We start from the raw sequence: 23,034 nt of genomic DNA, 5'->3' as shown, positions 1-23,034 counted from the left end.
GGGAGCTGTTTTCTGTGCTGGCACAGTTTTTCCTCGCCAGACATAGTGGAAAAGCTTTCTGCTAAGATGTAGACTACAAAAGACGCTAAAGACCAAGTTACGATGGCTCTCCGGAGCTAAGCGCCGCTCCCGGGCGTCTTTCGGCAGAAGCCGCGCTAAGGAGAGCCCTGCGAGCGGCACAATCGTCTTTGCACGAAGAAGCCGCTTCTTCGCCTCCGGGAGCCGGAGAGAGCGGCAGCTTCGGAAAGGCGCAGAAGGAAGCTGTACAAGACTGCGATTGTGTGCGCAGCTTGCCAACTGACAGAAAACAGTACCTTACCACTCTCCTGACTTTTCCAATCACATGAACATTCCACTGGAAGCTGTTTTGGACAACTTTTCTTTGCTTCCTTCCAAACACTTGGCAGACCTCCGTGGAACGTCTAGAACACGATGGGAGCTGTTTTCTGTGCTGGCACAGTTTTTCCTCGCCAGACATAGTGGAAAAGCTTTCTGCTAGGATGTAGACTACAAAAGACGCTAAAGACCAAGGTACGATGCTCTCCGGAGCTAAGCGCCGCTCCCGGGCGTCCTTTTGGCAGAAGCCGCGCTAAGGAGAGCCCTGCGAGCGGCACAATCGTCTTTGCGCGAAGAAGCCGCTTCTTCGCCTCCGGGAGCCGGAGAGAGCGGCAGCTTCGGAAAGGCGCAGAAGGAAGCTGTACAACACTGCGATTGTGTGCGCAGCTTGCCAACTGATAGAAAACAGTACCTTACCACTCTCCTGACTTTTCCAATCACATGAACATTCCACTGGAAGCTGTTTTGGACAACTTTTCTTTGCTTCCTTCCAAACACTTGGCAGACCTCCGTGGAACGTCTAGAACACGATGGGAGCTGTTTTCTGTGCTGGCACAGTTTTTCCTCGCCAGACATAGTGGAAAAGCTTTCTGCTAAGATGTAGACTACCAAAGACGCTAAAGACCAAGTTACGATGGCTCTCCGGAGCTAAGCGCCGCTCCCGGGCGTCTTTCGGCAGAAGCCGCGCTTAGGAGAGCCCTGCGAGCGGCACAATCGTCTTTGCGCGAAGAAGCCGCTTCTTCGCCTCCGGGAGCCGGAGAGAGCGGCAGCTTCGGAAAGGCGCAGAAGGAAGCTGTACAACACTGCGATTGTGTGCGCAGCTTGCCAACGGACAGAAAACAGTACCTTACCACTCTCCTGACTTTTCCAATCACATGAACATTCCACTGGAAGCTGTTTTGGACAACTTTTCTTTGCTTCCTTCCAAACACTTGGCAGACCTCCGTGGAACGTCTAGAACACGATGGGAGCTGTTTTCTGTGCTGGCACAGTTTTTCCTCGCCAGACATAGTGGAAAAGCTTTCTGCTAAGATGTAGACTACAAAAGACGCTAAAGACCAAGGTACGATGCTCTCCGGAGCTAAGCGCCGCTCCCGGGCGTCTTTCGGCAGAAGCCGCGCTAAGGAGAGCCCTGCGAGCGGCACAATCGTCTTTGCGCGAAGAAGCCGCTTCTTCGCCTCCGGGAGCCGGAGAGAGCGGCAGCTTCGGAAAGGCGCAGAAGGAAGCTGTACAACACTGCGATTGTGTGCGCAGCTTGCCAACGGACAGAAAACAGTACCTTACCACTCTCCTGACTTTTCCAATCACATGAACATTCCACTGGAAGCTGTTTTGGACAACTTTTCTTTGCTTCCTTCCAAACACTTGGCAGACCTCCGTGGAACGTCTAGAACACGATGGGAGCTGTTTTCTGTGCTGGCACAGTTTTTCCTCGCCAGACATAGTGGAAAAGCTTTCTGCTAAGATGTAGACTACAAAAGACGCTAAAGACCAAGTTACGATGACTCTCCGGAGCGAAGCGCCGCTCCCGAGCGTCTTTCGGCAGAAGCCGCACTAAGGAGAGCCCTGCGAGCGGCACAATCGTCTTTGCGCGAAGAAGCCGCTTCTTCGCCTCCGGGAGCCGGAGAGAGCGGCAGCTTCGGAAAGGCGCAGAAGGAAGCTGTACAACACTGCGATTGTGTGCGCAGCTTGCCAACTGACAGAAAACAGTACCTTACCACTCTCCTGACTTTTCCAATCACATGAACATTCCACTGGAAGCTGTTTTGGACAACTTTTCTTTGCTTCCTTCCAAACACTTGGCAGACCTCCGTGGAACGTCTAGAACACGATGGGAGCTGTTTTCTGTGCTGGCACAGTTTTTCCTCACCAGACATAGTGGAAAAGCTTTCTGCTAGGATGTAGACTACAAAAGACGCTAAAGACCAAGGTACGATGCTCTCCGGAGCTAAGCGCCGCTCCCGGGCGTCTTTTGGCAGAAGCCGCGCTAAGGAGAGCCCTGCGAGCGGCACAATCGTCTTTGCGCGAAGAAGCCGCTTCTTCGCCTCCGGGAGCCGGAGAGAGCGGCAGCTTCGGAAAGGCGCAGAAGGAAGCTGTACAACACTGCGATTGTGTGCGCAGCTTGCCAACTGACAGAAAACAGTACCTTACCACTCTCCTGACTTTTCCAATCACATGAACATTCCACTGGAAGCTGTTTTGGACAACTTTTCTTTGCTTCCTTCCAAACACTTGGCAGACCTCCGTGGAACGTCTAGAACACGATGGGAGCTGTTTTCTGTGCTGGCACAGTTTTTCCTCACCAGACATAGTGGAAAAGCTTTCTGCTAAGATGTAGACTACAAAAGACGCTAAAGACTAAGTTACGATGGCTCTCCGGAGCTAAGCGCCGCTCCCGGGCATCTTTCGGCAGAAGCCGCGCTAAGGAGAGCCCTGCGAGCGGCACAATCGTCTTTGCGCGAAGGAGCCGCTTCTTCGCCTCCGGGAGCCGGAGAGAGCGGCAGCTTCGGAAAGGCGCAGAAGGAAGCTGTACAACACTGCGATTGTGTGCGCAGCTTGCCAACGGACAGAAAACAGTACCTTACCACTCTCCTGACTTTTCAATCACATGAACATTCCACTGGAAGCTGTTTTGGACAACTTTTCTTTGCTTCCTTCCAAACACTTGGCAGACCTCCGTGGAACGTCTAGAACACGATGGGAGCTGTTTTCTGTGCTGGCACAGTTTTTCCTCGCCAGACATAGTGGAAAAGCTTTCTGCTAAGATGTAGACTACCAAAGACGCTAAAGACCAAGTTACGATGGCTCTCCGGAGCTAAGCGCCGCTCCCGGGCGTCTTTCGGCAGAAGCCGCGCTAAGGAGAGCCCTGCGAGCGGCACAATCGTCTTTGCGCGAAGAAGCCGCTTCTTCGCCTCCGGGAGCCGGAGAGAGCGGCAGCTTCGGAAAGGCGCAGAAGGAAGCTGTACAACACTGCGATTGTGTGCGCAGCTTGCCAACGGACAGAAAACAGTACCTTACCACTCTCCTGACTTTTCCAATCACATGAACATTCCACTGGAAGCTGTTTTGGACAACTTTTCTTTGCTTCCTTCCAAACACTTGGCAGACCTCCGTGGAACGTCTAGAACACGATGGGAGCTGTTTTCTGTGCTGGCACAGTTTTTCCTCGCCAGACATAGTGGAAAAGCTTTCTGCTAAGATGTAGACTACAAAAGACGCTAAAGACCAAGGTACGATGCTCTCCGGAGCTAAGCGCCGCTCCCGGGCGTCTTTCGGCAGAAGCCGCCCTAAGGAGAGCCCTGCGAGCGGCACAATCGTCTTTGCGCGAAGAAGCCGCTTCTTCGCCTCCGGGAGCCGGAGAGAGCGGCAGCTTCGGAAAGGCGCAGAAGGAAGCTGTACAACACTGCGATTGTGTGCGCAGCTTGCCAACGGACAGAAAACAGTACCTTACCACTCTCCTGACTTTTCCAATCACATGAACATTCCACTGGAAGCTGTTTTGGACAACTTTTCTTTGCTTCCTTCCAAACACTTGGCAGACTTCCGTGGAACGTCTAGAACACGATGGGAGCTGTTTTCTGTGCTGGCACAGTTTTTGCTCGCCAGACATAGTGGAAAAGCTTTCTGCTAAGATGTAGACTACAAAAGACGCTAAAGACCAAGTTACGATGGCTCTCCGGAGCGAAGCGCCGCTCCCGGGCGTCTTTCGGCAGAAGCCGCACTAAGGAGAGCCCTGCGAGCGGCACAATCGTCTTTGCGCGAAGAAGCCGCTTCTTCGCCTCCGGGAGCCGGAGAGAGCGGCAGCTTCGGAAAGGCGCAGAAGGAAGCTGTACAACACTGCGATTGTGTGCGCAGCTTGCCAACTGAGAGAAAACAGTACCTTACCACTCTCCTGACTTTTCCAATCACATGAACATTCCACTGGAAGCTGTTTTGGACAACTTTTCTTTGCTTCCTTCCAAACACTTGGCAGACCTCCGTGGAACGTCTAGAACACGATGGGAGCTGTTTTCTGTGCTGGCACAGTTTTTCCTCGCCAGACATAGTGGAAAAGCTTTCTGCTAGGATGTAGACTACAAAAGACGCTAAAGACCAAGGTACGATGCTCTCCGGAGCTAAGCGCCGCTCCCGGGCGTCTTTTGGCAGAAGCCGCGCTAAGGAGAGCCCTGCGAGCGGCACAATCGTCTTTGCGCGAAGAAGCCGCTTCTTCGCCTCCGGGAGCCGGAGAGAGCGGCAGCTTCGGAAAGGCGCAGAAGGAAGCTGTACAACACTGCGATTGTGTGCGCAGCTTGCCAACTGACAGAAAACAGTACCTTACCACTCTCCTGACTTTTCCAATCACATGAACATTCCACTGGAAGCTGTTTTGGACAACTTTTCTTTGCTTCCTTCCAAACACTTGGCAGACCTCCGTGGAACGTCTAGAACACGATGGGAGCTGTTTTCTGTGCTGGCACAGTTTTTGCTCGCCAGACATAGTGGAAAAGCTTTCTGCTAAGATGTAGACTACAAAAGACGCTAAAGACCAAGTTACGATGGCTCTCCGGAGCGAAGCGCCGCTCCCGGGCGTCTTTCGGCAGAAGCCGCACTAAGGAGAGCCCTGCGAGCGGCACAATCGTCTTTGCGCGAAGAAGCCGCTTCTTCGCCTCCGGGAGCCGGAGAGAGCGGCAGCTTCGGAAAGGCGCAGAAGGAAGCTGTACAAGACTGGGATTGTGTGCGCAGCTTGCCAACTGAGAGAAAACAGTACCTTACCACTCTCCTGACTTTTCCAATCACATGAACATTCCACTGGAAGCTGTTTTGGACAACTTTTCTTTGCTTCCTTCCAAACACTTGGCAGACCTCGGTGGAACGTCTAGAACACGATGGGAGCTGTTTTCTGTGCTGGCACAGTTTTTCCTCGCCAGACATAGTGGAAAAGCTTTCTGCTAGGATGTAGACTACAAAAGACGCTAAAGACCAAGGTACGATGCTCTCCGGAGCTAAGCGCCGCTCCCGGGCGTCTTTTGGCAGAAGCCGCGCTAAGGAGAGCCCTGCGAGCGGTACAATCGTCTTTGCGCGAAGAAGCCGCTTCTTCGCCTCCGGGAGCCGGAGAGAGCGGCAGCTTCGGAAAGGCGCAGAAGGAAGCTGTACAACACTGCGATTGTGTGCGCAGCTTGCCAACTGACAGAAAACAATACCTTACCACTCTCCTGACTTTTCCAATCACATGAACATTCCACTGGAAGCTGTTTTGGACAACTTTTCTTTGCTTCCTTCCAAACACTTGGCAGACCTCCGTGGAACGTCTAGAACACGATGGGAGCTGTTTTCTGTGCTGGCACAGTTTTTCCTCGCCAGACATAGTGGAAAAGCTTTCTGCTAAGATGTAGACTACCAAAGACGCTAAAGACCAAGTTACGATGGCTCTCAGGAGCTAAGCGCCGCTCCCGGGCGTCTTTCGGCAGAAGCCGCGCTAAGGAGAGCCCTGCGAGCGGCACAATCGTCTTTGCGCGAAGAAGCCGCTTCTTCGCCTCCGGGAGCCGGAGAGAGCGGCAGCTTCGGAAAGGCGCAGAAGGAAGCTGTACAACACTGCGATTGTGTGCGCAGCTTGCCAACGGACAGAAAACAGTACCTTACCACTCTCCTGACTTTTCCAATCACATGAACATTCCACTGGAAGCTGTTTTGGACAACTTTTCTTTGCTTCCTTCCAAACACTTGGCAGACCTCCGTGGAACGTCTAGAACACGATGGGAGCTGTTTTCTGTGCTGGCACAGTTTTTCCTCGCCAGACATAGTGGAAAAGCTTTCTGCTAAGATGTAGACTACAAAAGACGCTAAAGACCAAGGTACGATGCTCTCCGGAGCTAAGCGCCGCTCCCGGGCGTCTTTCGCCAGAAGCCGCGCTAAGGAGAGCCCTGCGAGCGGCACAATCGTCTTTGCGCGAAGAAGCCGCTTCTTCGCCTCCGGGAGCCGGAGAGAGCGGCAGCTTCGGAAAGGCGCAGAAGGAAGCTGTACAACACTGCGATTGTGTGCGCAGCTTGCCAACGGACAGAAAACAGTACCTTACCACTCTCCTGACTTTTCCAATCACATGAACATTCCACTGGAAGCTGTTTTGGACAACTTTTCTTTGCTTCCTTCCAAACACTTGGCAGACCTCCGTGGAACGTCTAGAACACGATGGGAGCTGTTTTCTGTGCTGGCACAGTTTTTGCTCGCCAGACATAGTGGAAAAGCTTTCTGCTAAGATGTAGACTACAAAAGACGCTAAAGACCAAGTTACGATGGCTCTCCGGAGCGAAGCGCCGCTCCCGGGCGTCTTTCGGCAGAAGCCGCGCTAAGGAGAGCCCTGCGAGCGGCACAATCGTCTTTGCGCGAAGAAGCCGCTTCTTCGCCTCCGGGAGCCGGAGAGAGCGGCAGCTTCGGAAAGGCGCAGAAGGAAGCTGTACAACACTGCGATTGTGTGCGCAGCTTGCCAACTGAGAGAAAACAGTACCTTACCACTCTCCTGACTTTTCCAATCACATGAACATTCCACTGGAAGCTGTTTTGGACAACTTTTCTTTGCTTCCTTCCAAACACTTGGCAGACCTCCGTGGAACGTCTAGAACACGATGGGAGCTGTTTTCTGTGCTGGCACAGTTTTTCCTCGCCAGACATAGTGGAAAAGCTTTCTGCTAGGATGTAGACTACAAAAGACGCTAAAGACCAAGGTACGATGCTCTCCGGAGCTAAGCGCCGCTCCCGGGCGTCTTTTGGCAGAAGCCGCGCTAAGGAGAGCCCTGCGAGCGGCACAATCGTCTTTGCGCGAAGAAGCCGCTTCTTCGCCTCCGGGAGCCGGAGAGAGCGGCAGCTTCGGAAAGGCGCAGAAGGAAGCTGTACAACACTGCGATTGTGTGCGCAGCTTGCCAACTGACAGAAAACAGTACCTTACCACTCTCCTGACTTTTCCAATCACATGAACATTCCACTGGAAGCTGTTTTGGACAACTTTTCTTTGCTTCCTTCCAAACACTTGGCAGACCTCCGTGGAACGTCTAGAACACGATGGGAGCTGTTTTCTGTGCTGGCACAGTTTTTCCTCGCCAGACATAGTGGAAAAGCTTTCTGCTAAGATGTAGACTACCAAAGACGCTAAAGACCAAGTTACGATGGCTCTCCGGAGCTAAGCGCCGCTCCCGGGCGTCTTTCGGCAGAAGCCGCGCTAAGGAGAGCCCTGCGAGCGGCACAATCGTCTTTGCGCGAAGAAGCCGCTTCTTCGCCTCCGGGAGCCGGAGAGAGCGGCAGCTTCGGAAAGGCGCAGAAGGAAGCTGTACAACACTGCGATTGTGTGCGCAGCTTGCCAACTGACAGAAAACAGTACCTTACCACTCTCCTGACTTTTCCAATCACATGAACATTCCACTGGAAGCTGTTTTGGACAACTTTTCTTTGCTTCCTTCCAAACACTTGGCAGACCTCCGTGGAACGTCTAGAACACGATGGGAGCTGTTTTCTGTGCTGGCACAGTTTTTCCTCGCCAGACATAGTGGAAAAGCTTTCTGCTAAGATGTAGACAACAAAAGACGCTAAAGACCAAGTTACGATGGCTCTCCGGAGCGAAGCGCCGCTCCCGGGCGTCTTTCGGCAGAAGCCGCACTAAGGAGAGCCCTGCGAGCGGCACAATCGTCTTTGCGCGAAGAAGCCGCTTCTTCGCCTCCGGGAGCCGGAGAGAGCGGCAGCTTCGGAAAGGCGCAGAAGGAAGCTGTACAAGACTGGGATTGTGTGCGCAGCTTGCCAACTGAGAGAAAACAGTACCTTACCACTCTCCTGACTTTTCCAATCACATGAACATTCCACTGGAAGCTGTTTTGGACAACTTTTCTTTGCTTCCTTCCAAACACTTGGCAGACCTCCGTGGAACGTCTAGAACACGATGGGAGCTGTTTTCTGTGCTGGCACAGTTTTTCCTCGCCAGACATAGTGGAAAAGCTTTCTGCTAGGATGTAGACTACAAAAGACGCTAAAGACCAAGGTACGATGCTCTCCGGAGCTAAGCGCCGCTCCCGGGCGTCTTTTGGCAGAAGCCGCGCTAAGGAGAGCCCTGCGAGCGGTACAATCGTCTTTGCGCGAAGAAGCCGCTTCTTCGCCTCCGGGAGCCGGAGAGAGCGGCAGCTTCGGAAAGGCGCAGAAGGAAGCTGTACAACACTGCGATTGTGTGCGCAGCTTGCCAACTGACAGAAAACAGTACCTTACCACTCTCCTGACTTTTCCAATCACATGAACATTCCACTGGAAGCTGTTTTGGACAACTTTTCTTTGCTTCCTTCCAAACACTTGGCAGACCTCCGTGGAACGTCTAGAACACGATGGGAGCTGTTTTCTGTGCTGGCACAGTTTTTCCTCACCAGACATAGTGGAAAAGCTTTCTGCTAAGATGTAGACTACAAAAGACGCTAAAGACTAAGTTACGATAGCTCTCCGGAGCTAAGCGCCGCTCCCGGGCATCTTTCGGCAGAAGCCGCGCTAAGGAGAGCCCTGCGAGCGGCACAATCGTCTTTGCGCGAAGGAGCCGCTTCTTCGCCTCCGGGAGCCGGAGAGAGCGGCAGCTTCGGAAAGGCGCAGAAGGAAGCTGTACAACACTGCGATTGTGTGCGCAGCTTGCCAACGGACAGAAAACAGTACCTTACCACTCTCCTGACTTTTCCAATCACATGAACATTCCACTGGAAGCTGTTTTGGACAACTTTTCTTTGCTTCCTTCCAAACACTTGGCAGACCTCCGTGGAACGTCTAGAACACGATGGGAGCTGTTTTCTGTGCTGGCACAGTTTTTCCTCGCCAGACATAGTGGAAAAGCTTTCTGCTAAGATGTAGACTACCAAAGACGCTAAAGACCAAGTTACGATGGCTCTCCGGAGCTAAGCGCCGCTCCCGGGCGTCTTTCGGCAGAAGCCGCGCTAAGGAGAGCCCTGCGAGCGGCACAATCGTCTTTGCGCGAAGAAGCCGCTTCTTCGCCTCCGGGAGCCGGAGAGAGCGGCAGCTTCGGAAAGGCGCAGAAAGAAGCTGTACAACACTGCGATTGTGTGCGCAGCTTGCCAACGGACAGAAAACAGTACCTTACCACTCTCCTGACTTTTCCAATCACATGAACATTCCACTGGAAGCTGTTTTGGACAACTTTTCTTTGCTTCCTTCCAAACACTTGGCAGACCTCCGTGGAACGTCTAGAACACGATGGGAGCTGTTTTCTGTGCTGGCACAGTTTTTCCTCGCCAGACATAGTGGAAAAGCTTTCTGCTAAGATGTAGACTACAAAAGACGCTAAAGACCAAGGTACGATGACTCTCCGGAGCGAAGCGCCGCTCCCGAGCGTCTTTCGGCAGAAGCCGCACTAAGGAGAGCCCTGCGAGCGGCACAATCGTCTTTGCGCGAAGAAGCCGCTTCTTCGCCTCCGGGAGCCGGAGAGAGCGGCAGCTTCGGAAAGGCGCAGAAGGAAGCTGTACAACACTGGGATTGTGTGCGCAGCTTGCCAACTGACAGAAAACAGTACCTTACCACTCTCCTGACTTTTCCAATCACATGAACATTCCACTGGAAGCTGTTTTGGACAACTTTTCTTTGCTTCCTTCCAAACACTTGGCAGACCTCCGTGGAACGTCTAGAACACGATGGGAGCTGTTTTCTGTGCTGGCACAGTTTTTCCTCGCCAGACATAGTGGAAAAGCTTTCTGCTAAGATGTAGACTACAAAAGACGCTAAAGACCAAGTTACGATGGCTCTCCGGAGCTAAGCGCCGCTCCCGGGCGTCTTTCGGCAGAAGCCGCGCTAAGGAGAGCCCTGCGAGCGGCACAATCGTCTTTGCACGAAGAAGCCGCTTCTTCGCCTCCGGGAGCCGGAGAGAGCGGCAGCTTCGGAAAGGCGCAGAAGGAAGCTGTACAAGACTGGGATTGTGTGCGCAGCTTGCCAACTGAGAGAAAACAGTACCTTACCACTCTCCTGACTTTTCCAATCACATGAACATTCCACTGGAAGCTGTTTTGGACAACTTTTCTTTGCTTCCTTCCAAACACTTGGCAGACCTCCGTGGAACGTCTAGAACACGATGGGAGCTGTTTTCTGTGCTGGCACAGTTTTTCCTCGCCAGACATAGTGGAAAAGCTTTCTGCTAGGATGTAGACTACAAAAGACGCTAAAGACCAAGGTACGATGCTCTCCGGAGCTAAGCGCCGCTCCCGGGCGTCTTTTGGCAGAAGCCGCGCTAAGGAGAGCCCTGCGAGCGGCACAATCGTCTTTGCGCGAAGAAGCCGCTTCTTCGCCTCCGGGAGCCGGAGAGAGCGGCAGATTCGGAAAGGCGCAGAAGGAAGCTGTACAACACTGCGATTGTGTGCGCAGCTTGCCAACTGATAGACAATAGTACCTTACAACTCTCCTGACTTTTCCAATCACATGAACATTCGACTGGAAGCTGTTTTGGACAACTTTTCTTTGCTTCCTTCCAAACACTTGGCAGACCTCCGTGGAACGTCTAGAACACGATGGGAGTTGTTTTCTGTGCTGGCACAGTTTTTCCTCACCAGACATAGTGGAAAAGCTTTCTGCTAAGATGTAGACTACAAAAGACGATAAAGACTAAGTTACGATGGCTCTCCGGAGCTAAGCGCCGCTCCCGGGCGTCTTTCGCCAGAAGCCGCGCTAAGGAGAGCCCTGCGAGCGGCACAATCGTCTTTGCGCGAAGAAGCCGCTTCTTCGCCTCCGGGAGCCGGAGAGAGCGGCAGCTTCGGAAAGGCGCAGAAGGAAGCTGTACAACACTGCGATTGTGTGCGCAGCTTGCCAACTGACAGAAAACAGTACCTTACCACTCTCCTGACTTTTCCAATCACATGAACATTCCACTGGAAGCTGTTTTGGACAACTTTTCTTTGCTTCCTTCCAAACACTTGGCAGACCTCCGTGGAACGTCTAGAACACGATGGGAGCTGTTTTCTGTGCTGGCACAGTTTTTCCTAGACAGACATAGTGGAAAAGCTTTCTGCTAAGATGTAGACTACAAAAGACGCTAAAGACCAAGGTACGATGACTCTCCGGAGCGAAGCGCCGCTCCCGGGCGTCTTTCGGCAGAAGCCGCCCTAAGGAGAGCCCTGCGAGCGGCACAATCGTCTTTGCGCGAAGAAGCCGCTTCTTCGCCTCCGGGAGCCGGAGAGAGCGGCAGCTTCGGAAAGGCGCAGAAGGAAGCTGTACAACACTGCGATTGTGTGCGCAGCTTGCCAACGGACAGAAAACAGTACCTTACCACTCTCCTGACTTTTCCAATCACATGAACATTCCACTGGAACCTGTTTTGGACAACTTTTCTTTGCTTCCTTCCAAACACTTGGCAGACCTCCGTGGAACGTCTAGAACACGATGGGAGCTGTTTTCTGTGCTGGCACAGTTTTTCCTCGCCAGACATAGTGGAAAAGCTTTCTGCTAAGATGTAGACTACAAAAGACGCTAAAGACCAAGGTACGATGCTCTCCGGAGCTAAGCGCCGCTCCCGGGCGTCTTTTGGCAGAAGCCGCGCTAAGGAGAGCCCTGCGAGCGGCACAATCGTCTTTGCGCGAAGAAGCCGCTTCTTCGCCTCCGGGAGCCGGAGAGAGCGGCAGCTTCGGAAAGGCGCAGAAGGAAGCTGTACAACACTGCGATTGTGTGCGCAGCTTGCCAACTGATAGACAATAGTACCTTACAACTCTCCTGACTTTTCCAATCACATGAACATTCGACTGGAAGCTGTTTTGGACAACTTTTCTTTGCTTCCTTCCAAACACTTGGCAGACCTCCGTGGAACGTCTAGAACACGATGGGAGTTGTTTTCTGTGCTGGCACAGTTTTTCCTCACCAGACATAGTGGAAAAGCTTTCTGCTAAGATGTAGACTACAAAAGACGCTAAAGACTAAGTTACGATGGCTCTCCGGAGCTAAGCGCCGCTCCCGGGCGTCTTTCGCCAGAAGCCGCGCTAAGGAGAGCCCTGCGAGCGGCACAATCGTCTTTGCGCGAAGAAGCCGCTTCTTCGCCTCCGGGAGCCGGAGAGAGCGGCAGCTTCGGAAAGGCGCAGAAGGAAGCTGTACAACACTGCGATTGTGTGCGCAGCTTGCCAACTGACAGAAAACAGTACCTTACCACTCTCCTGACTTTTCCAATCACATGAACATTCCACTGGAAGCTGTTTTGGACAACTTTTCTTTGCTTCCTTCCAAACACTTGGCAGACCTCCGTGGAACGTCTAGAACACGATGGGAGCTGTTTTCTGTGCTGGCACAGTTTTTCCTAGACAGACATAGTGGAAAAGCTTTCTGCTAAGATGTAGACTACAAAAGACGCTAAAGACCAAGGTACGATGACTCTCCGGAGCGAAGCGCCGCTCCCGGGCGTCTTTCGGCAGAAGCCGCCCTAAGGAGAGCCCTGCGAGCGGCACAATCGTCTTTGCGCGAAGAAGCCGCTTCTTCGCCTCCGGGAGCCGGAGAGAGCGGCAGCTTCGGAAAGGCGCAGAAGGAAGCTGTACAACACTGCGATTGTGTGCGCAGCTTGCCAACGGACAGAAAACAGTACCTTACCACTCTCCTGACTTTTCCAATCACATGAACATTCCACTGGAACCTGTTTTGGACAACTTTTCTTTGCTTCCTTCCAAACACTTGGCAGACCTCCGTGGAACGTCTAGAACACGATGGGAGCTGTTTTCTGTGCTGGCACAGTTTTTCCTCGCCAGACATAGTGGAAAAGCTTTCTGCTAAGATGTAGACTACAAAAGACGCTAAAGACCAAGGTACGATGACTCTCCGGAGCGAAGCGCCGCTCCCGAGCGTCTTTCGGCAGAAGCCGCACTAAGGAGAGCCCTGCGAGCGGCACAATCGTCTTTGCGCGAAGAAGCCGCTTCTTCGCCTCCGGGAGCCGGAGAGAGCGGCAGCTTCGGAAAGGCGCAGAAGGAAGCTGTACAACACTGGGATTGTGTGCGCAGCTTGCCAACTGACAGAAAACAGTACCTTACCACTCTCCTGACTTTTCCAATCACATGAACATTCCACTGGAAGCTGTTTTGGACAACTTTTCTTTGCTTCCTTCCAAACACTTGGCAGACCTCCGTGGAACGTCTAGAACACGATGGGAGCTGTTTTCTGTGCTGGCACAGTTTTTCCTCGCCAGACATAGTGGAAAAGCTTTCTGCTAAGATGTAGACTACAAAAGACGCTAAAGACCAAGTTACGATGGCTCTCCGGAGCTAAGCGCCGCTCCCGGGCGTCTTTCGGCAGAAGCCGCGCTAAGGAGAGCCCTGCGAGCGGCACAATCGTCTTTGCACGAAGAAGCCGCTTCTTCGCCTCCGGGAGCCGGAGAGAGCGGCAGCTTCGGAAAGGCGCAGAAGGAAGCTGTACAAGACTGGGATTGTGTGCGCAGCTTGCCAACTGAGAGAAAACAGTACCTTACCACTCTCCTGACTTTTCCAATCACATGAACATTCCACTGGAAGCTGTTTTGGACAACTTTTCTTTGCTTCCTTCCAAACACTTGGCAGACCTCCGTGGAACGTCTAGAACACGATGGGAGCTGTTTTCTGTGCTGGCACAGTTTTTCCTCGCCAGACATAGTGGAAAAGCTTTCTGCTAGGATGTAGACTACAAAAGACGCTAAAGACCAAGGTACGATGCTCTCCGGAGCTAAGCGCCGCTCCCGGGCGTCTTTTGGCAGAAGCCGCGCTAAGGAGAGCCCTGCGAGCGGCACAATCGTCTTTGCGCGAAGAAGCCGCTTCTTCGCCTCCGGGAGCCGGAGAGAGCGGCAGATTCGGAAAGGCGCAGAAGGAAGCTGTACAACACTGCGATTGTGTGCGCAGCTTGCCAACTGATAGACAATAGTACCTTACAACTCTCCTGACTTTTCCAATCACATGAACATTCGACTGGAAGCTGTTTTGGACAACTTTTCTTTGCTTCCTTCCAAACACTTGGCAGACCTCCGTGGAACGTCTAGAACACGATGGGAGTTGTTTTCTGTGCTGGCACAGTTTTTCCTCACCAGACATAGTGGAAAAGCTTTCTGCTAAGATGTAGACTACAAAAGACGATAAAGACTAAGTTACGATGGCTCTCCGGAGCTAAGCGCCGCTCCCGGGCGTCTTTCGCCAGAAGCCGCGCTAAGGAGAGCCCTGCGAGCGGCACAATCGTCTTTGCGCGAAGAAGCCGCTTCTTCGCCTCCGGGAGCCGGAGAGAGCGGCAGCTTCGGAAAGGCGCAGAAGGAAGCTGTACAACACTGCGATTGTGTGCGCAGCTTGCCAACTGACAGAAAACAGTACCTTACCACTCTCCTGACTTTTCCAATCACATGAACATTCCACTGGAAGCTGTTTTGGACAACTTTTCTTTGCTTCCTTCCAAACACTTGGCAGACCTCCGTGGAACGTCTAGAACACGATGGGAGCTGTTTTCTGTGCTGGCACAGTTTTTCCTAGACAGACATAGTGGAAAAGCTTTCTGCTAAGATGTAGACTACAAAAGACGCTAAAGACCAAGGTACGATGACTCTCCGGAGCGAAGCGCCGCTCCCGGGCGTCTTTCGGCAGAAGCCGCCCTAAGGAGAGCCCTGCGAGCGGCACAATCGTCTTTGCGCGAAGAAGCCGCTTCTTCGCCTCCGGGAGCCGGAGAGAGCGGCAGCTTCGGAAAGGCGCAGAAGGAAGCTGTACAACACTGCGATTGTGTGCGCAGCTTGCCAACGGACAGAAAACAGTACCTTACCACTCTCCTGACTTTTCCAATCACATGAACATTCCACTGGAACCTGTTTTGGACAACTTTTCTTTGCTTCCTTCCAAACACTTGGCAGACCTCCGTGGAACGTCTAGAACACGATGGGAGCTGTTTTCTGTGCTGGCACAGTTTTTCCTCGCCAGACATAGTGGAAAAGCTTTCTGCTAAGATGTAGACTACAAAAGACGCTAAAGACCAAGGTACGATGCTCTCCGGAGCTAAGCGCCGCTCCCGGGCGTCTTTTGGCAGAAGCCGCGCTAAGGAGAGCCCTGCGAGCGGCACAATCGTCTTTGCGCGAAGAAGCCGCTTCTTCGCCTCCGGGAGCCGGAGAGAGCGGCAGCTTCGGAAAGGCGCAGAAGGAAGCTGTACAACACTGCGATTGTGTGCGCAGCTTGCCAACTGATAGACAATAGTACCTTACAACTCTCCTGACTTTTCCAATCACATGAACATTCGACTGGAAGCTGTTTTGGACAACTTTTCTTTGCTTCCTTCCAAACACTTGGCAGACCTCCGTGGAACGTCTAGAACACGATGGGAGTTGTTTTCTGTGCTGGCACAGTTTTTCCTCACCAGACATAGTGGAAAAGCTTTCTGCTAAGATGTAGACTACAAAAGACGCTAAAGACTAAGTTACGATGGCTCTCCGGAGCTAAGCGCCGCTCCCGGGCGTCTTTCGCCAGAAGCCGCGCTAAGGAGAGCCCTGCGAGCGGCACAATCGTCTTTGCGCGAAGAAGCCGCTTCTTCGCCTCCGGGAGCCGGAGAGAGCGGCAGCTTCGGAAAGGCGCAGAAGGAAGCTGTACAACACTGCGATTGTGTGCGCAGCTTGCCAACTGACAGAAAACAGTACCTTACCACTCTCCTGACTTTTCCAATCACATGAACATTCCACTGGAAGCTGTTTTGGACAACTTTTCTTTGCTTCCTTCCAAACACTTGGCAGACCTCCGTGGAACGTCTAGAACACGATGGGAGCTGTTTTCTGTGCTGGCACAGTTTTTCCTAGACAGACATAGTGGAAAAGCTTTCTGCTAAGATGTAGACTACAAAAGACGCTAAAGACCAAGGTACGATGACTCTCCGGAGCGAAGCGCCGCTCCCGGGCGTCTTTCGGCAGAAGCCGCCCTAAGGAGAGCCCTGCGAGCGGCACAATCGTCTTTGCGCGAAGAAGCCGCTTCTTCGCCTCCGGGAGCCGGAGAGAGCGGCAGCTTCGGAAAGGCGCAGAAGGAAGCTGTACAACACTGCGATTGTGTGCGCAGCTTGCCAACGGACAGAAAACAGTACCTTACCACTCTCCTGACTTTTCCAATCACATGAACATTCCACTGGAACCTGTTTTGGACAACTTTTCTTTGCTTCCTTCCAAACACTTGGCAGACCTCCGTGGAACGTCTAGAACACGATGGGAGCTGTTTTCTGTGCTGGCACAGTTTTTCCTCGCCAGACATAGTGGAAAAGCTTTCTGCTAAGATGTAGACTACAAAAGACGCTAAAGACCAAGGTACGATGCTCTCCGGAGCTAAGCGCCGCTCCCGGGCGTCTTTTGGCAGAAGCCGCGCTAAGGAGAGCCCTGCGAGCGGCACAATCGTCTTTGCGCGAAGAAGCCGCTTCTTCGCCTCCGGGAGCCGGAGAGAGCGGCAGCTTCGGAAAGGCGCAGAAGGAAGCTGTACAACACTGCGATTGTGTGCGCAGCTTGCCAACGGACAGAAAACAGTACCTTACCACACTCCTGACTTTTCCAATCACATGAACATTCCACTGGAAGCTGTTTTGGACAACTTTTCTTTGCTTCCTTCCAAACACTTGGCAGACCTCCGTGGAACGTCTAGAACACGATGGGAGCTGTTTTCTGTGCTGGCACAGTTTTTCCTCGCCAGACATAGTGGAAAAGCTTTCTGCTAAGATGTAGACTACAAAAGACGCTAAAGACCAAGGTACGATGACTCTCCGGAGCGAAGCGCCGCTCCCGAGCGTCTTTTGGCAGAAGCCGCACTAAGGAGAGCCCTGCGAGCGGCACAATCGTCTTTGCGCGAAGAAGCCGCTTCTTCGCCTCCGGGAGCCGGAGAGAGCGGCAGCTTCGGAAAGGCGCAGAAGGAAGCTGTACAACACTGCGATTGTGTGCGCAGCTTGCCAACGGACAGAAAACAGTACCTTACCACTCTCCTGACTTTTCCAATCACATGAACATTCCACTGGAAGCTGTTTTGGACAACTTTTCTTTGCTTCCTTCCAAACACTTGGCAGACCTCCGTGGAACGTCTAGAACACGATGGGAGCTGTTTTCTGTGCTGGCACAGTTTTTCCTCGCCAGACATAGTGGAAAAGCTTTCTGCTAAGATGTAGACTACAAAAGACGCTAAAGACCAAGTTACGATGGCTCTCCGGAGCTAAGCGCCGCTCCCGGGCGTCTTTCGGCAGAAGCCGCGCTAAGGAGAGCCCTGCGAGCGGCACAATCGTCTTTGCACGAAGAAGCCGCTTCTTCGCCTCCGGGAGCCGGAGAGAGCGGCAGCTTCGGAAAGGCGCAGAAGGAAGCTGTACAAGACTGGGATTGTGTGCGCAGCTTGCCAACTGACAGAAAACAGTACCTTACCACTCTCCTGACTTTTCCAATCACATGAACATTCCACTGGAAGCTGTTTTGGACAACTTTTCTTTGCTTCCTTCCAAACACTTGGCAGACCTCCGTGGAACGTCTAGAACACGATGGGAGCTGTTTTCTGTGCTGGCACAGTTTTTCCTCGCCAGACATAGTGGAAAAGCTTTCTGCTAGGATGTAGACTACAAAAGACGCTAAAGACCAAGGTACGATGCTCTCCGGAGCTAAGCGCCGCTCCCGGGCGTCTTTTGGCAGAAGCCGCGCTAAGGAGAGCCCTGCGAGCGGCACAATCGTCTTTGCGCGAAGAAGCCGCTTCTTCGCCTCCGGGAGCCGGAGAGAGCGGCAGCTTCGGAAAGGCGCAGAAGGAAGCTGTACAACACTGCGATTGTGTGCGCAGCTTGCCAACTGACAGAAAACAGTACCTTACCACTCTCCTGACTTTTCCAATCACATGAACATTCCACTGGAAGCTGTTTTGGACAACTTTTCTTTGCTTCCTTCCAAACACTTGGCAGACCTCCGTGGAACGTCTAGAACACGATGGGAGCTGTTTTCTGTGCTGGCACAGTTTTTCCTCGCCAGACATAGTGGAAAAGCTTTCTGCTAAGATGTAGACTACCAAAGACGCTAAAGACCAAGTTACGATGGCTCTCCGGAGCTAAGCGCCGCTCCCGGGCGTCTTTCGGCAGAAGCCGCGCTTAGGAGAGCCCTGCGAGCGGCACAATCGTCTTTGCGCGAAGAAGCCGCTTCTTCGCCTCCGGGAGCCGGAGAGAGCGGCAGCTTCGGAAAGGCGCAGAAGGAAGCTGTACAACACTGCGATTGTGTGCGCAGCTTGCCAACTGACAGAAAACAGTACCTTACCACTCTCCTGACTTTTCCAATCACATGAACATTCCACTGGAAGCTGTTTTGGACAACTTTTCTTTGCTTCCTTCCAAACACTTGGCAGACCTCCGTGGAACGTCTAGAACACGATGGGAGCTGTTTTCTGTGCTGGCACAGTTTTTCCTCGCCAGACATAGTGGAAAAGCTTTCTGCTAAGATGTAGACTACAAAAGACGCTAAAGACCAAGGTACGATGCTCTCCGGAGCTAAGCGCCGCTCCCGGGCGTCTTTCGGCAGAAGCCGCGCTAAGGAGAGCCCTGCGAGCGGCACAATCGTCTTTGCGCGAAGAAGCCGCTTCTTCGCCTCCGGGAGCCGGAGAGAGCGGCAGCTTCGGAAAGGCGCAGAAGGAAGCTGTACAACACTGCGATTGTGTGCGCAGCTTGCCAACGGACAGAAAACAGTACCTTACCACTCTCCTGACTTTTCCAATCACATGAACATTCCACTGGAAGCTGTTTTGGACAACTTTTCTTTGCTTCCTTCCAAACACTTGGCAGACCTCCGTGGAACGTCTAGAACACGATGGGAGCTGTTTTCTGTGCTGGCACAGTTTTTCCTCGCCAGACATAGTGGAAAAGCTTTCTGCTAAGATGTAGACTACAAAAGACGCTAAAGACCAAGTTACGATGACTCTCCGGAGCGAAGCGCCGCTCCCGAGCGTCTTTCGGCAGAAGCCGCACTAAGGAGAGCCCTGCGAGCGGCACAATCGTCTTTGCGCGAAGAAGCCGCTTCTTCGCCTCCGGGAGCCGGAGAGAGCGGCAGCTTCGGAAAGGCGCAGAAGGAAGCTGTACAAGACTGGGATTGTGTGCGCAGCTTGCCAACTGAGAGAAAACAGTACCTTACCACTCTCCTGACTTTTCCAATCACATGAACATTCCACTGGAAGCTGTTTTGGACAACTTTTCTTTGCTTCCTTCCAAACACTTGGCAGACCTCCGTGGAACGTCTAGAACACGATGGGAGCTGTTTTCTGTGCTGGCACAGTTTTTCCTCACCAGACATAGTGGAAAAGCTTTCTGCTAGGATGTAGACTACAAAAGACGCTAAAGACCAAGGTACGATGCTCTCCGGAGCTAAGCGCCGCTCCCGGGCGTCTTTTGGCAGAAGCCGCGCTAAGGAGAGCCCTGCGAGCGGCACAATCGTCTTTGCGCGAAGAAGCCGCTTCTTCGCCTCCGGGAGCCGGAGAGAGCGGCAGCTTCGGAAAGGCGCAGAAGGAAGCTGTACAACACTGCGATTGTGTGCGCAGCTTGCCAACTGACAGAAAACAGTACCTTACCACTCTCCTGACTTTTCCAATCACATGAACATTCCACTGGAAGCTGTTTTGGACAACTTTTCTTTGCTTCCTTCCAAACACTTGGCAGACCTCCGTGGAACGTCTAGAACACGATGGGAGCTGTTTTCTGTGCTGGCACAGTTTTTCCTCACCAGACATAGTGGAAAAGCTTTCTGCTAAGATGTAGACTACAAAAGACGCTAAAGACTAAGTTACGATGGCTCTCCGGAGCTAAGCGCCGCTCCCGGGCATCTTTCGGCAGAAGCCGCGCTAAGGAGAGCCCTGCGAGCGGCACAATCGTCTTTGCGCGAAGGAGCCGCTTCTTCGCCTCCGGGAGCCGGAGAGAGCGGCAGCTTCGGAAAGGCGCAGAAGGAAGCTGTACAACACTGCGATTGTGTGCGCAGCTTGCCAACGGACAGAAAACAGTACCTTACCACTCTCCTGACTTTTCCAATCACATGAACATTCCACTGGAAGCTGTTTTGGACAACTTTTCTTTGCTTCCTTCCAAACACTTGGCAGACCTCCGTGGAACGTCTAGAACACGATGGGAGCTGTTTTCTGTGCTGGCACAGTTTTTCCTCGCCAGACATAGTGGAAAAGCTTTCTGCTAAGATGTAGACTACAATAGACGCTAAAGACCAAGGTACGATGCTCTCCGGAGCTAAGCGCCGCTCCCGGGCGTCTTTTGGCAGAAGCCGCGCTAAGGAGAGCCCTGCGAGCGGCACAATCGTCTTTGCGCGAAGAAGCCGCTTCTTCGCCTCCGGGAGCCGGAGAGAGCGGCAGATTCGGAAAGGCGCAGAAGGAAGCTGTACAACACTGCGATTGTGTGCGCAGCTTGCCAACTGATAGACAATAGTACCTTACAACTCTCCTGACTTTTCCAATCACATGAACATTCGACTGGAAGCTGTTTTGGACAACTTTTCTTTGCTTCCTTCCAAACACTTGGCAGACCTCCGTGGAACGTCTAGAACACGATGGGAGTTGTTTTCTGTGCTGGCACAGTTTTTCCTCACCAGACATAGTGGAAAAGCTTTCTGCTAAGATGTAGACTACAAAAGACGCTAAAGACTAAGTTACGATGGCTCTCCGGAGCTAAGCGCCGCTCCCGGGCGTCTTTCGCCAGAAGCCGCGCTAAGGAGAGCCCTGCGAGCGGCACAATCGTCTTTGCGCGAAGAAGCCGCTTCTTCGCCTCCGGGAGCCGGAGAGAGCGGCAGCTTCGGAAAGGCGCAGAAGGAAGCTGTACAACACTGGGATTGTGTGCGCAGCTTGCCAACTGACAGAAAACAGTACCTTACCACTCTCCTGACTTTTCCAATCACATGAACATTCCACTGGAAGCTGTTTTGGACAACTTTTCTTTGCTTCCTTCCAAACACTTGGCAGACCTCCGTGGAACGTCTAGAACACGATGGGAGCTGTTTTCTGTGCTGGCACAGTTTTTCCTAGACAGACATAGTGGAAAAGCTTTCTGCTAAGATGTAGACTACAAAAGACGCTAAAGACCAAGGTACGATGACTCTCCGGAGCGAAGCGCCGCTCCCGGGCGTCTTTCGGCAGAAGCCGCCCTAAGGAGAGCCCTGCGAGCGGCACAATCGTCTTTGCGCGAAGCAGCCGCTTCTTCGCCTCCGGGAGCCGGAGAGAGCGGCAGCTTCGGAAAGGCGCAGAAGGAAGCTGTACAACACTGCGATTGTGTGCGCAGCTTGCCAACGGACAGAAAACAGTACCTTACCACTCTCCTGACTTTTCCAATCACATGAACATTCCACTGGAACCTGTTTTGGACAACTTTTCTTTGCTTCCTTCCAAACACTTGGCAGACCTCCGTGGAACGTCTAGAACACGATGGGAGCTGTTTTCTGTGCTGGCACAGTTTTTCCTCGCCAGACATAGTGGAAAAGCTTTCTGCTAAGATGTAGACTACAAAAGACGCTAAAGACCAAGGTACGATGCTCTCCGGAGCTAAGCGCCGCTCCCGGGCGTCTTTTGGCAGAAGCCGCGCTAAGGAGAGCCCTGCGAGCGGCACAATCGTCTTTGCGCGAAGAAGCCGCTTCTTCGCCTCCGGGAGCCGGAGAGAGCGGCAGCTTCGGAAAGGCGCAGAAGGAAGCTGTACAACACTGCGATTGTGTGCGCAGCTTGCCAACGGACAGAAAACAGTACCTTACCACACTCCTGACTTTTCCAATCACATGAACATTCCACTGGAAGCTGTTTTGGACAACTTTTCTTTGCTTCCTTCCAAACACTTGGCAGACCTCCGTGGAACGTCTAGAACACGATGGGAGCTGTTTTCTGTGCTGGCACAGTTTTTCCTCGCCAGACATAGTGGAAAAGCTTTCTGCTAAGATGTAGACTACAAAAGACGCTAAAGACCAAGGTACGATGACTCTCCGGAGCGAAGCGCCGCTCCCGAGCGTCTTTTGGCAGAAGCCGCACTAAGGAGAGCCCTGCGAGCGGCACAATCGTCTTTGCGCGAAGAAGCCGCTTCTTCGCCTCCGGGAGCCGGAGAGAGCGGCAGCTTCGGAAAGGCGCAGAAGGAAGCTGTACAACACTGGGATTGTGTGCGCAGCTTGCCAACGGACAGAAAACAGTACCTTACCACTCTCCTGACTTTTCCAATCACATGAACATTCCACTGGAAGCTGTTTTGGACAACTTTTCTTTGCTTCCTTCCAAACACTTGGCAGACCTCCGTGGAACGTCTAGAACACGATGGGAGCTGTTTTCTGTGCTGGCACAGTTTTTCCTCGCCAGACATAGTGGAAAAGCTTTCTGCTAAGATGTAGACTACAAAAGACGCTAAAGACCAAGTTACGATGGCTCTCCGGAGCTAAGCGCCGCTCCCGGGCGTCTTTCGGCAGAAGCCGCGCTAAGGAGAGCCCTGCGAGCGGCACAATCGTCTTTGCACGAAGAAGCCGCTTCTTCGCCTCCGGGAGCCGGAGAGAGCGGCAGCTTCGGAAAGGCGCAGAAGGAAGCTGTACAAGACTGGGATTGTGTGCGCAGCTTGCCAACTGACAGAAAACAGTACCTTACCACTCTCCTGACTTTTCCAATCACATGAACATTCCACTGGAAGCTGTTTTGGACAACTTTTCTTTGCTTCCTTCCAAACACTTGGCAGACCTCCGTGGAACGTCTAGAACACGATGGGAGCTGTTTTCTGTGCTGGCACAGTTTTTCCTCGCCAGACATAGTGGAA

Source organism: Ammospiza nelsoni, chromosome 2, assembly GCF_027579445.1.
Source record: "Ammospiza nelsoni isolate bAmmNel1 chromosome 2, bAmmNel1.pri, whole genome shotgun sequence".
Taxonomy (NCBI): domain Eukaryota; kingdom Metazoa; phylum Chordata; class Aves; order Passeriformes; family Passerellidae; genus Ammospiza; species Ammospiza nelsoni.
Note: the sequence above shows the minus strand (reverse complement) of the source record.